Source organism: Phascolarctos cinereus, unplaced genomic scaffold (genome assembly GCF_003287225.1).
Source record: "Phascolarctos cinereus isolate Bilbo 61053 unplaced genomic scaffold, phaCin_HiC Scaffold_726;HRSCAF=1367, whole genome shotgun sequence".
In the NCBI taxonomy this organism is placed as follows: domain Eukaryota; kingdom Metazoa; phylum Chordata; class Mammalia; order Diprotodontia; family Phascolarctidae; genus Phascolarctos; species Phascolarctos cinereus.
Window position 1 is genome coordinate 110,386,233 of NW_027556098.1, and position 14,714 is coordinate 110,400,946.

The 14,714-nt window shown below is 38.9% G+C and overlaps 1 protein-coding gene across 2 annotated transcripts in view; it reads left to right on the top strand.

The window, feature by feature from the left end:
* The first annotated feature begins 5,124 nt into the window (after positions 1-5,124).
* The window catches only part of UPK1B (uroplakin 1B), a 44,715-nt gene continuing 35,125 nt past the window's right edge, over positions 5,125-14,714 (top strand). Inside the window, exon 1 of one of the 2 annotated variants that reach the window (XM_020985855.2) lies at positions 5,125-5,837. The gene's annotated coding sequence lies outside the window, so the exon portion shown is untranslated. Of the gene's footprint in view, positions 5,838-9,430; positions 9,540-14,714 lie in introns of those variants that run through there. The other variant, XM_020985854.1, reaches the window with a different exon arrangement.

The following is a 14,714-nucleotide window of genomic DNA, read 5'->3' on the forward strand; positions in this document are numbered from 1 at the left end:
GCAAAAACCACACTGGTCCCTGTGGTCGCTCCACATACTTGCTTCTTGACCACTGCTGTCAGCTACTTTGCCATGCTGCTCTAAGCCATTTTGACCATGGATAATGTCACAGTAAAGTTAGGATTCTGTTGGCGGGGACCTAGCTAGAAATCGCAGACCAAAAGTAGAATGTAGCATAGGGAGCAATCTGGCCATGTAGCCTTGTTGGAACTGGTGCCACCTCTTCTCAAATATAGAAGCTGCCCAGCCGTGATAACATTAATAGCTCTCACTTGGGTAGCCCTGTACATTTTGGGGCACACTGAGCTCCTATTCTTGTATTCAGTAAATATTTATCCTTCTGTGTTAGTTATTCTTAATCAGAACACATGGAGTTATGAAATAGGACTCAGGTAGATGCTATTAGCAATGTGCAGATAGTGAAGAAAGATTGGTCCTTGTGAAATTTGTTGTCATTTTCTAGGTTTAGGGTTGTAAGGAGGCTGTCCCAGTTGGTCAGAGGCCTTACTGTGGATTAACTATCCTAGTGAGTATTTCCCCAAGAATTAATTTTCTTTGTAGACTGTCTAAAAGGGGAGGAAATAGTGTCATCAGAATCAACCCAACTAAGCTTGACTGTCAAGTGTCTACAGAGAGTGAAAGTTTGCCTTCAAATAGCAAATTTCAATAGGAGGAACTTTACCAAAAATAGAAAAGAAAGATAATGCCCTTTGAGGCACATGTTGGAGGAAGAGACACTGTTCTCAATCCCCAAGCTGTTGATGTCCTCATCGTATGTCTATGTATGTTGCTCAGTCAGTCAATCAACAAGCATTGATTAAATACCTTCTATGTGCTAGGTGGTGGCAATACAAAGACAAAAATTAAAGTCTCTTCCCTCAAGGGGCTTACATTCTCTCTGAATTTAATGATGGGGGGGGGGATTGAGGATTAGAGTGACCCTGGAGTGGAAGAGGATTCTAGGACAATGAGTTTAAAGGGGCATTGCCTAGACCTTCCTGAGCCTTTGCCAGGACTGCATTCTTGACTTCCTGCTCCTAAGGTCTCCTCTCCACCATGCTTCATCCCCTATTAGGAAACCAAAGCTGGAACAAGCTAGGGTATCTTTCTTTCTCTTCCTATACCTCCCTCCCAATTAAAGATTATAAAAAAAAATTAACGAATGTGTTTGTATTTTATTTCCTCACCTACTGGAAAATTCTTACCATTTGCATTATCCTGGGAATATGTGTTTTTGTGTTTTGTGTGTATATGTGTGGATGTGTATGGCTGTGTACATGGAACCTATGTCCCAAAGCAGTGCTGAATTCACATAGAATTAATATGGTTCATATTTTTAATGTTTCTCAATAATCATATCTTTGACCAGAACCAAACCAAACTAAAAAACCAAAACTGTCTCAGTTGGACCTGAGAAGAAAAAAATGTACCTCCTTCTTTTCTTGAAGTATCAACAGAGGGAGAGAGAGAGAGACAGAGAGAGACTTAGGCCCTGTCACCAGTCCATCCCCCACAGTCATTACTCAGGGGAGTAACTGCAATGGAGATGAGGCCTGCCATCATCTCAGGCCATTAGCCACCAACAGGCAGGCAACCCTTCAAGCCAAAGCAGACAAGTGCTCTTAAGAAAGACAAGAATAAGCAAGGAAATAATTTTATTTCTCTCTGATGAATTTGCTATCCCATTCAACACAAGGACTAATAAAACTTCTAGTCTCTCCTCAAACATCTCACAACAGCCCCACCTTCCATCCATTCAATTGGGCATCTCAACTAGGCATCCCTGGGAAAGCTGAGTACATTCACCAAGAGCTCCCTGTCTCCCCTCATCGTCATCTCACATTACTCAAATGCTTTCCATCGCTATCTCCTCCCTCACCCCTGTCTCACATTAGGAAGTGGCCCTTCTCCTTGCCAAAGCAACCCTCTTTATAGGCATCTTGGATCCCATTCTCTCCCATCTCCAGCAAATTGTCCCCACAACCATCTTCACTCTCTCAAATATGCATGTGTTTTTTTCCCATCCTTAAAAAAACCTGCACTTGATCTAACCATCTCCACTAGCTCTTTATCCCATATCTCCAACCCTTCTCCGCAAAACCCTGAGGAAGCCAGTAGGTGCCTCCTCTTCTTCCCTTCCAATGCTCCTCTTAAATCTGAAGTCTAATCTCATCAACTGAAATTGCTCTTTCCAAAGTTACAAATTATCTCTAAATTTCCAAATTTAGTGGCCCTTTCTCAGTCCTTATCCTTCTCGACTCTCTTCAACCTTTGGATACTATCCATCACCACTTTTGGAAGGTTTCTGTGAAACTAATCTCTTCTACTTCTTCTACCTGTCTCACCAGTCCTCAGTATCCTTTGATGGATCTTTATCCAGGTCATACCTATTGACTTGTAAATGTCTCCCAAGGCTCTGTCTTGGGCCCTCTTTTCTTCTCCTTCTACACTACCTTATTTTGTGATTTCATTAGCTTCATTAACATTAGGTTAACTGACCTGTGCATGATCACACAACTACTAAATGTCTGAGGCCAGATTTGAACTCTTAAAGATGAGTCTTCCTGATTCCAAGCCCAATACTCTATCCACTGTGCCACCTAGCTGCCCTCGAAGAATGAAATACTACTGTGCTATTAGAAACAACAGATATGGAGGCAGTATGGCACAGTGGAAAGGGTTATAGTTTTGGAGTTGGGCATTGAATTCAAATAGTGCCACTATCAGTTCCTTCTTGTGTGACCTTAGACAAGTCATTTAATCTGTCTGGGGTTCAGCTTCCTCATCTATAAAATGAAGGGATTGAACTAAGTGGCCTCTAAGATCCTTCCCATCTCTAAAGCCGTAATCCTATAATGAATTTAGAGTTGCATAGATTTATTTGAACTGATGTAGAATGAAGCTGAACCAGGGAAGTTTATATATATATATTTATGTGTGTGTGTTGTGTGTGTGTGTATATATAGACACATACATATATACACACATATATATAATGTCTATATTGTACATAATCTATGGTTACCCCTTATATATATATTCAAAAGAATTCATCACCAAATGACCAGCCTACTTTCTAGGAGTGCCACCGTATTTAGTTGGGCTGGGCAGTGGGAAAAAAGACTTGGTCTGTTTCCAGGACCATGTGCAAAGTCTTCCTAACACAGTAGAACCTGCTACAGCCTGCACTTCTTTTTTCATAGTGTTGAAAACCAAGGATCACTGCCACTCTACAATGTCAGGGTAGATATTTGTATATAATTTGATATTTAAAAAAAATAATTTCCTCTTTCACTCAATCATCTAACAAGTCTTTTTTTTGTTTTCCTATGAACCAATAACTTTTATTTATTGCATTATTATTTATTATTTGGTTTCATTGAATTATGATACCTAAATTTAGTGTACAGTCTCTGCTTTTCTATATTTCTTTGTGTTTTTGCACTAGAGCACATGATTAATTTTTATTTAAGATCCATGAATGTTTGACCCCATTGCCTAGCCAAAAAATTTTTTAAAAGGTCCATGAATGTTTGGAAAAAGATATATCTTTTGCTTCTTTATTGAGTTTTCTCTATTTCTATTAGCTCTAGTTTAAAGCTCTGTTTCTCTTTATGACTTTTAAAAAGATATATTTCTGACAAATTTATCTTATCAAATGTGAGGTGTGAAAATGTCCCACTGTTATAGCTATATCCTGATTAGTACGAATAATGAATCTCATGAAGTGGTTGTAGTATTTGAATTTTCATTGGATTTCCTTGAGCTACAACCAATTACCATATACTACATATAATTATAACTTCAAAAAGTACACATTCAAAAAATGCAACCACTTTATGGGGTTCATTGTTCACACTAATCAGGACCTAGCTGTATCTTTTTTTTTCTTGTCATAAGCCTGGGAGGTTTTCCTACATGGATTTTGCTGTATAATTATTAGATGGACATGTATTTAAGAATGATATATTCTCATTTAATATAGAGCTTTTTAGCAATTTAATATGATGTCCTTTTTTGCTTCTTGAATACTTTCTGGTCTAAATTCAACCTTGTCTGAAATCATTAATGCCACTACCACTTTTTCTGATTTGACAGGGGCATGGTCAATTTGAGACCAGTTTTTTGCTTTGAATCCCTTTATTTGGATTGAGAGTGATTTATAAGCAAGCTGTTATCGGACTTTGCTTTGTAATCCACCCTTTGACAGTTTTCATTTAATGTTAAAATTGTTAGGTTTATCTTTTCTTTAGGCATTCTTTTGGGAAGGAAAGCACACTTTCTTATTTGTATAAGAAATATAGCACATAAGCTTCTTAGATCCAAGACTATTTCATTTTTTCAGTCTTTCTATCTCCAGCGCTTAGCATGATGTTGGTACCTGAGCAGCACAAATAAAAAGCTTGTTGAATTGAATTATTTCTATTATTAATCTAAATTTAACAGAACTGAGTAAACTCCGAGCTCATCTGTCATGAGTTAATAAAAATGTAGTTTCCTTTAAATTGGACTTTGCTTTGATCAAACAAGACCTCGCTTTGAGCTAAATTACTCGGCCCCTCTGTTGTGTGGGGTCTTTTTGTTGTTGTTGTTGTTATTCCTTTGTTCCTTTTGTTTTCCTGGAGGAAACAAATCCTTCAGTGGCATTTTAGCCAATATGGAATTGGGAGAGTTATCACATGTAGTTAGCAATTGTTTTATCTTGCAATAGGAAGTGTGAATTGTTTAAAATAGTTATCTTATTGACTAGAAAGCTCAGTTATTGTTTAAAGATTTCCTTGAAGTGGCCATATCTCCACAAAGTCTGTTTGTTTCTTTTATATCCATCTCCTGACTTCATAGAACATACTGAGTTTTGCTAATTATGCAACTCTAGGTTTAAGAGCCATACTTTAAAATTTCATAGATACTGTGTTTGAATTTCTGTAGGAGTACATTTTTCAAAGTTTTATTGATATATTTTGTTTTTGTATCGCCTAATAGCTCCACTGTAGCTTCCCTTCTCTCCTGGAAGGTTATTCTTTATATCAAAGAATAAAAAGGGAAAAAAAAATAGCCCAGCAAAACTAACCAGCACATCAATCAAGTCTGAGTCTATATACAATGTTCCAACACAGCCATGATTGAAGAGAGAAATCATTTTGGAGTGTGGGCCCACCTTCTTTGTCACCATCAGCAACAGCTATTGACCAACTGCCACCAACAGTCAAAGAGGCCCAGGAGTGGCAGCACCTCCTAGACCATCCTCACAACCATCATTGGAGGAAAACACTGCCTTGTGCTGGCTAGGGGCTGGCCATCCCCATCAAAATCAGCTGCCACACACAAGGCAGGCAAGCCAGGCTAGCTGAAGCAACTAGGTACTGTGAGGGAGATACAGGAGGCAGAATGTGCCAGGCAAGTCAAAACCGCCCCCCTCATTCTTTGACCACAATCTCCCCCTCCGATTCTGATGGAGATAGCCCAGTTCCCCAAGCCCAAGAGCCTTAGAATGAATAGCCATCCTTCTAGCTCAGTCTCCTCTAACATCATCCTGGAAGCAAGATTTGGAGAGATACAACCTGACAACTGCTCTTGTGCTCCAGTCACAGCTACTGAAGACCCAGAAAAGAAAGTTTTTGCAGCCAGTCTTTGGCACCATTGAATGGTTTGACCTCAAAAACTAATCAGTAGAAATGACATTAAAGAAGTTGCATTAACATCTGCTTTGCCTCAGCACCCTAAGGGCCATGGGATCTTTCCATCTGTCTTGCAGCTAGGGCCTTCTGTATGTGTTGTCTATTCCATTAGAATGTGAGCCTCTTGAGAGCACAATTCAGCACCGATCTTTGCACATAGTAAGTGTTTAACAAATACTTTACTTATTCATTCATTCGTTCTGTACCCTGTAGTCCCTCACCTCTGCAAAAGAAGGGAAAGAAGTGCATCCTTATATCTTTTTCATGGCCAACCTGGTTATTTTAATATAACAATTTTGATTGTTTTATTGTTCTTTCCATTTACATTGTTGTAGTGTTATGCATATTGTTTTCCTCATTCATGTACTTCACTTTGTACCACTTCCTACATATCTTCCATGTTTCTCTATATTCATTATGTTTTTTGTTTTTTGTTCTAATATTCCATTACATTCATGTCCCACAATTTGCTTAGCTATTCTTCTTTGTTTCTAGCTCTTTGCTACCACAAAAGTCCGGCTATAAGTATATTGATGTCTATGGAATCTTTCTCTTTACCTTGGATCTCCTGTATACCTATCAGTGGGATCTCTGGGTATGAGCAATGTAGATGATTTCTTAGCTTAATTCCAAATTTATCTCCTGAGTGTTTGGTAACAACCCATACCCCTCAGACCTCATATAGCATTGTCCTGTACCTCTCTAGTGAACTTACCATATGATATTGTATGTTATAATGATTTACACAAATATCTTATTCTCCCTACAGAATTTTTAGTTCCTTAGGGGTAAAAAACAAAAACAAAAACACAAAATTAACTATGTATCTGTAACTCCACCAGTATATTGATCCACATAGAACAAAACTTAATAAATGTTTGTAGATTTTTAAGCCAACCATGTGACCAACAAATGTGTATTAAACACCTTGTGCTAGGTGCTGTGCTAGACACTGAGAATACAAATGCAAAGAATTAAACAATCCTTACTCTTAGGAGCTTATGGTCTAATGGAGGGTGGTGGGAGAGAGGAGAGGAGACAGAAAGTACCTATGTAAGAATCTACATGTAGGTGTCGCAGTAGATGGAGCTCCAGTTCAAATGCGGCACTTGACACTTACTAGCTTTGTGACCCTGGGCAAGTCACTTAATCCCAATTGCCTTACCAAAAAGCAAAGAAAAAAAAAGAATCTACATGTAACAGTACTCTGAACTTACTTCTCTCAACCCACATGTGCATTAGCAGATCAGGTCCCCAGAGGGCAGCTATATCTCCCCCTCATGGTTCTAGGGGTAACCCTGAGGGATTATGGGCTTTTCTCTAGGTCTTTTGGCCCAAGTTTCCATTCTAATATGTTTACTCGAACATCAGTTGCCAGTGATTAATGCCCCAATATCATTTAACCCATTTATATCAAGTAGCTTTTAGCAAAGTTATTTTGACTAAAAAGATATAAAAAGAACTGAAGTACAAACAGGTCCCCCCAAACTGGAGGCATACTTCCCCTCTACCACCTCAGATCCTGGAGAGAATGGGCTCAAACTTAAAACAGGTGCTTTCAAGCATTTGTGCCACCAAATTCTCTTCAGAATGGAGCATAGTCAAGAGATAGAATTGCTCCCTGGCTTGCAGGACTTGGTGTCTTGGCTACTGGGTTGGGTCACTGCTAAGCTGCAGGTCAGTCCTCGGGGCTTTGGCTGTTGGAAAACTCTGTTAGCTCTTTTGACCTTTCAAAGCTCAGAATGTTATTTCATTTCCAATCTTCCTTCGTCTAAGAACTAGGAGAAAAATAAATATAACAGAGCCATGCATCCTCAGGCATATATCATCCTGGGAGGAGAGAGTAGGCTGCTGGCACTACCCCTGCCTCCCTTCCCCCACCAGATACTTAGAACAAGTCTTTCCTTGATTACCGCCAGAAGAAAGAGAAAGATGAGTCATCCAATTAGTGCTTTTTGTATGCACATTCAGTTCTGCCTCAGAAGACAATCAAAAGACTTGTCTTCACCACACAGTAATCAGACTGGAGGAGGTAGTCAAAGGATATCTATGTGTGCTCTGAAGTGGAGAACTGGGTCCCTCTTTTACATGTTGTCACAGATTTTGGGAAACAGGAAACAATCCACATAGACCCCCTGCTTGTGCTCCTGGGACTGGGCCCTCATTGGCCAGTCCCCATTACGTACAAAACAAATATAAAGAAATTCAAAGAAATATTGAGTAGCTAAAGCTAAGGGTGGAAAGCACCAGCAGGAAGGCCTTCATCTACAAGGCAGTGCTTGAACTGTGCTTTGAAGGAACAGAAGGATTATATGAGGTGTGGGTGAGGACCAAGTATATTCGAGGCATGGGAGACAACCAGAGTAAAGGAACAGAAATGGTGCCAGGAGCCAACTTTCATTTATACTTTAGGAATCGGCAAATGGTAGAAATCAGATTTTGTTGATTATGTAGATGAGTGGTATCAAACTCAAATAGAAATGGATCCCTGCCTACAAAAATTTACTTGGAAAACCACAAATTAACATTATCTATGTTATGTTGTATTTTTATCTATTTTACTAAACATTTACCAATAACATTTTAATCTGGCTTGGGGAGGTTTTTTGTTTGTTTTGGCTAAGCAGTGGGGTTAAGTGACTTGCCCAGGGTCACACGGCTAGTAAGTGTTATGTGTCTGAGACCACACTTGAACTCAGGTCCTCCTGAATCCAGGGCTGGTGTATCCACTGCCCGGGATTGGGGAGTTTTGCAGATCACAACTGGCTGTGAATTTAACACTTCTGGGCTAGACTTAGGAAAGTGATAGAGAAAAAAATGTTAATCATATAGATTAAATTTAAAAGTGTGTCAGCATACATTTTTTCTTCTGAGAGCCAGTTGTTAAACATTTATCAGCACACACACCTCTGTGTGTGGAACAGAGAGTAAACTACTTTGGCTTGATCTTAGAGTATGAGAAAGGGAATAATGTAAAAGGAAGTCAAGAAGATTGGCTAGGGCCAGGTTGTGAAGGGCTTTAAAAGCTAAACAGAGATGTCTGTATTTTGTCTTAGAGATAACGGGAGTTACTGGAATTTCTTGAGTCAAAGTGAAATAAATGGTAAGATCTGTGCTTAAGGAGAATCACTTCCACTTCACATGGACAATATACTTGACTAAGGAAAATCAATTAATGAGCTGTTATGATAATCTAGGCAAGAGATCACAAGGGTCCGAACTAACGTGGTGACTGTGTGAGTAGAGAGAGAACAAGTGCTAGAGATGTGATAGAAATAAAATCAGAATCTGATAAATACATAGGAACAGCTTGGCAGTAGCCATAGACCTTCCCGCAGAGTCAGAAAGATTAGATTGAACTCTTGCTTCTGGCACCTACTGGCTCTGTGATCCTGGACAAATCATTTAACCTCTTAAGTAATTCTTTAAGATTGTAGATGCAGAACAGTTGCTGATCAGCATCAGTGGAGAGAATTTCCTCACTGGGAGTTCCTTCTAAAACTGCTGTAGGAATAGAAAAAAGGCGGAATAACCATGATTGTAGCAAACTTGTTTCAGAAAGTGGGAGCAGTCCAGAGGAAGGAGAGGAGAAATTTGTTAGTGTGGAAGCACTTGGGACTGTCAGAATAACAGCAGTCCATTGCAGTCAAAAATGTATTGGCTAAAAGTTTTCTTTTGCTTTCATCCTCATTTGAAACAAGTTCAGGCAGGCACAGGTTCAGCCCCTGTGAAAGGCAGCCTACCAATCACAATCCACTATTCCTCTGTGCCTCAGGACTTTAAAGAATCGCTACAGGCTAGATAAACCCCACAGGTGAACAAGCTCAGAGGGGAACAAGAAAAGGACAGGAGGCATTCTTGGTGAGTAGAGAGCTAAATTCACTGTGAAATTAATATTTTCCAGTGAAAAAGCTAGAAGGAGACAGGATTCATCTTCTTGCATGAACAGTTTCTTAGTGGTGCTAAATTAATGGATTAAAGGATTTATAAGGGCATTATTCTGTGTGATTAGGGATAGACTTGTCTCCCATTAGCCTGAACTGAATATTTGATTTTTAAAAGATGTTTATTTTTTAAATCACCATCATCACTGTGGTACATGCGAAAGTAGCTGTCTTCCTCTAGGGCTATTATTCAACTTTTGACTTCAGGGTCCCACTATTTCAAGAGAAATTCTGATATCCTAGTGCCCTGCTGAGTAGGTCCAAAGATTTGCTTAACAAAATATGGGCCTCAGTTTTACCTTGACCCCATTTTTTCATTTATGCAAAAAGGAACTTTCATTTTACAAAATGAAATAAATAATTTGTCTTAAATGTATTCTCTGTAAAATAGTGCAGGTGAGCAAGTCAGCTTTATCAACTGGGTATGTGACTTTTTTTTTTCTTACAAAAACTTACTTTCACTCTTTACCAATTAGTTGATTTTCCATGATCCCTAATAGAATCCATGCATATTTTCAGTGTCTTTAGGATGACAAAAAAAAAATTTTTTTACATCTCTCTCTTTCTGATAATCCTTAATTACCTTCTTTAAAATGAAAAGTAGTTTTTGTATTGAACTGCCAAGGGGTGCAGATATTCCGATACATCATAGATCATGGAATATGATATTTAATTCATATGAAAGAATATTTGTTGAATGAAACTTTATGGATATAAACAGATGAATTTTCAGATATTTATCTGACTGCTAAAAATAGAATTGTAAATAAATACAAATAAAAATTCCCAGCCAACAAATTATTTTATTCCTAATTTACATAGGTAGACTCCTTAGAATTAAACAGTTTTGGAACTGAAATAGACCATAGAAGCAGTTTATTTTTTAAAAAGATAATCTTTCTATTCTGCTCACCCAGCTTCCATTTGTAAGTCCCTTTGGCAAATGCCCACTTTTTGAGAGTAAATGGACTGAACCAACCCTAATATAATTCTAAGGGCTCTAGAACCTCACCTAGTTCAAAGTTATCTGTGGAGTCCCTATCAACCCCAACAATACTGTTCCTCATCATGAAATAAATAGAGAGCAGGAATACTGGCACAGTACCTGGCACATAGCAGGCACTATATAAACACTAGTTATTTTTATTATTAATGCCAGGTAGGCTAGCAATGATCCTAATGGTGCTCTGTAACCAAACTGCTGTCCCACCCTCTTAGAGGATTCTTGTTCCCAGGTACCTCACTTGGATATGAGGATCTAACCCCATTGCTTGGAAGAATAACAGCTCAAATGAGTGAATGGGTGAATTCTAAGACACACCTTGGTTTAGGGTTTACACCTCACAGCTATACAAACATCTAAACATCACTATTTCTCTTTGAGTATCAAGCCTGAAAGGGGAAGAATAACATGTTATAAATGGTTCTTTCTTTCCCACCCTTTTCATTTTGTGTTTGCCTCTCTAACCTGAACTAGAAACTGAAGGTGTGGTTTGTGTGTTCTCGGGCACAACAGAACTAGGTGAGAAAAAAGAGTAATGAACCAGAAAAATGATCTCATGCTAAGTGGGCGAGTCTCACACATTTCTTCTACTCCCAAAATTAGCTTGTTTAATGAGTAATTCTGTTTAGATTCATTCAATGCACCTAGAAAAGTCAACACTTTGGACTTGGATAAGTTTTTAAGACATAGACTGAACACAAGACTAGAAAAGGTTGAGAAATATAGCTTGGAGTACTCATTGTGGATTGAAGATTTAAGAATGAATTCCTTGTGCATTGACCAGGTTGGGCAAATTGTAATGATACCAGACTGGGAGGAAAAATGTTTCAAAGGGGTGGAAAAGAGGCTTCCCAGAACAGAACTATCCATGCACTCTGCAAAATCTGTTCTGAAGTGAGCTACTCTCTAGAAATTCAGGACATTGTCAACTTTTTATGACTCAGTTCCATAGTTTTTCCTCCTTTCAACCTCTTTTATAAGTTGAATTAGGTTATAGGTTTATCATGTTATTTCTGCCTGATTCATGATGTTATTCTGAAATAACTCATAACCACTGTGAAAGATCTGGCCAATTTGTATTTATTATGTTTTGATATCTGCTTTGTTTCCAAATAGATCTCTCCCCTCCCCAGAGTCATCCTTTGTAATAAAGAATTAAAAAAGAGAAAAGAGTAGTTCAGCAAAATTGGCCAATATATCAACAAAGTAACAGTATATGCAGTGTTCCACACCAGTGGTCCCCTACCTCAGTAAAGAAGGAAGAAAGATACCTTTCTCTTCTCTTTTTGAGGGGCCGGACTTGGTCATTATAATTTCATCAGGTTTTGTTGTTATGCTTGTTGTTGCTCTTTCCATTTGCTTTATTGTGGTCATTGTATTATTCCCCTTATTCTGTTTATTCCTGTTTTGTATCAGTTCACATGCCTTCCCATACTTCTCTGTATTCTTTATATCCAATTTAATTTTACTAGGTTCAGTACAATGTTACTAGCCTTTTTGAATCCATACTGTCAGCCAGTGTGTCAGCCATCTTTGGGTTATCTGCAAATTTGATAACCATGCCATCTATGCATTTATCCAATTAATTGAAAGAAATGTTAAATAGCACACAGCTAAACATAAATCCCTGAATACTCCACTGGAGACCACTTTCTAACTTGATGTGGAACCATTAATGACTGACTATATTTTGAATCTGGCCATTCAACCAATTCTGAAATCAACTGATGATACTATCATTTAGTCCACATTTTGCTATCTTGCCCAATGCTTTGCTAAAATCTAGGTAAGCATTTGTCAATATGCTATAGAAGAAATATCCTTTACATTCTCTCCATCTCTAATACTCTACTGTTCTAAGTAATATATAGCATTGCACATAGTAGGTGCTCAGTAAACATTTTTTAATGAAAAAAATTAGGTGAACCATATCTACCACATTTTTTTGATCTAGTAACCCTATCAAAAAGTGAAATAGCCTGGCACAACCTGTTCCCGATGAAATCGTAGCCTCTATAGTTACTGTTTCCTCTTTTAAATGTTTTGTCTCTAATAATATGTTCTAGAATTTTAAAAGTAATCTAAGTTAAGCTTACTTGCCTATAGTTTGCTGATTCCATTTTCTTCTCTTTTTTAAAAATCAGGACATGTGCTCTTTTCCAGTCCTTCAGTATCTTTCCAGATTCCTATTATCTTTTTCTTTCTTTCTCTTTATTTTCCTTCCTCTCCCTCTCTCTCTCTCTCTCTCTCTCTCTCTCTCTCTCTCTCTCTGTCTCTCTCTCTCTCTCTCTCTCTCTCTCTCTCTTTCCTTTTTTTTCCAAGACTAAGTCTTCCTATCTCTCCTGTGCTGGAAATGAAGTGGGCATTTACAGGCCTGATCCCATTACTAATTGGCATGGAAGCTTTGACAAGCCCTGCTTTCAACCTGCCTGCCCCACTGGGAAACCTGGTGGCCCTCTGTTTCCAGGGGTTCACTGTATTATGGCTGGACTTAGTGGAAAGACTCTATTTGCTTTATCCCTACTGCAGCTTAGAACTTCCAAGCGCCTCACTAGCCTCAGCCTTCCAGATAGCAGGAATTATAAGTGTGCTCAGCACCATGTCTGGCTTCTGGCTTCTTTCAAAGGTCATTGTCATTGTTGACAATGTCTCAGCAATCACATCTGCCAAGTCTTTTAGCAGGCAAGGTGTGATTGATTTGACAGGATGATTTCAACCCATCAAGGGCAGCCTGGATTTCTCTTACTATTGCCTTACTTATCTTGGGCAGTAATCTCAATTAGCCATTTTTGTTTTGTTCTTTCTGGTTCTGGTCCAAAGGTTACTTACCTTAGCAGAAAAAACAAGAAGCAAATTAAAATTTGGGCATCATTGCCTTCTCCCTGGATTCCTTTAAGTCCCAGCTAAAATCCAGTCTTTCACAAGAAGCCTTTCCCAATCTCTCTTAATTCTAGTGCTTTCCCTCTCTTATTTCTGATTATCCTGTATATAGCTTACTTGTACATGTTTGTTTGCTTGCTGTCTCCTGCATTCAGTTGTGAGCCTCTTGAGGGCAAGGACTGTCTTTTGCCTCTTTTTGTATCCCCAGAACTTAGCACAGTATCTGGCACACAGCGAGCATTTAACAAATGTTTATTGACTGACTGACTGAGTCCCTGTCATTGGTTATCGTCACCTCATCCACTTCCAGTAGCAAGCTTATTCCTCTCATTCCCCCAGCTATTTTTTTTTCAAACAGGCTAGGAAACTGGAGCCCAAGAAGGTGGAGGGACCTCCAGTAAATCACAGTAAATAGCAGATAAAATTTGAATCCTTCTAATAAAATTCATTCACAATGAGGTAAAAAAAAAAGACTGATAAGGTTACCTTCTCCTAGGTACATTTGCATTTTAATAGAAGCCAAGTGGCAAAGAAATTGATTCTTTTGGTAGTTTCAGTATCAGTGGGCTGGGTAAATAAAGCATTCTGCAGGTAAGGGGATAAGAATCCTCCCCAAGATTAAACTTCAAGGAGAGGGGATAGTGCCACTTGTCAAGAGTTTGGGACTTCATTTCTTTTAGTTGCAACAGGAGTGGTCAGGGGAACTCTTTATTTTCTAGACTAGAGCACCTCCCAGGGAGCTGGACATACTCTCTGGCTTCTTGCTAAGGGAAGTGAGCTTTGCTGAGATGACACTGGGAACTCCTGATTGGGCACTAGAGACTATGGCCACATCAAAGATGTTTGTTTACGGAGAGTCAAAACGCTGAACTCTTGTCAGGAGGATCAGTGATCAATGATCAGTGATCAATAAAATAAAATAACCACCTCTAATCTCATCTCCATGCTGCTAACTCAAGTCTTACCTGAAACCACCTCCCCCAGCCTCCTTTCCCCTCTGATTGGAGGGCTGGAGGATAAAGTGCCAAACTCATCCCAATTCCTTCCTTTATTGAGGGCTGAAATTGAACTTTTAGGCTCACTCCACTCTATATCTGCTGCCCTGCCTGATTTTTTTCAACTCCATGGAACAAGATACCTCTATGTTGGGTACCCCGCCCCCGGTGCTTTTCCCCACCTTTATCCCCTACCCTTGCTGCTTGGGGTTTG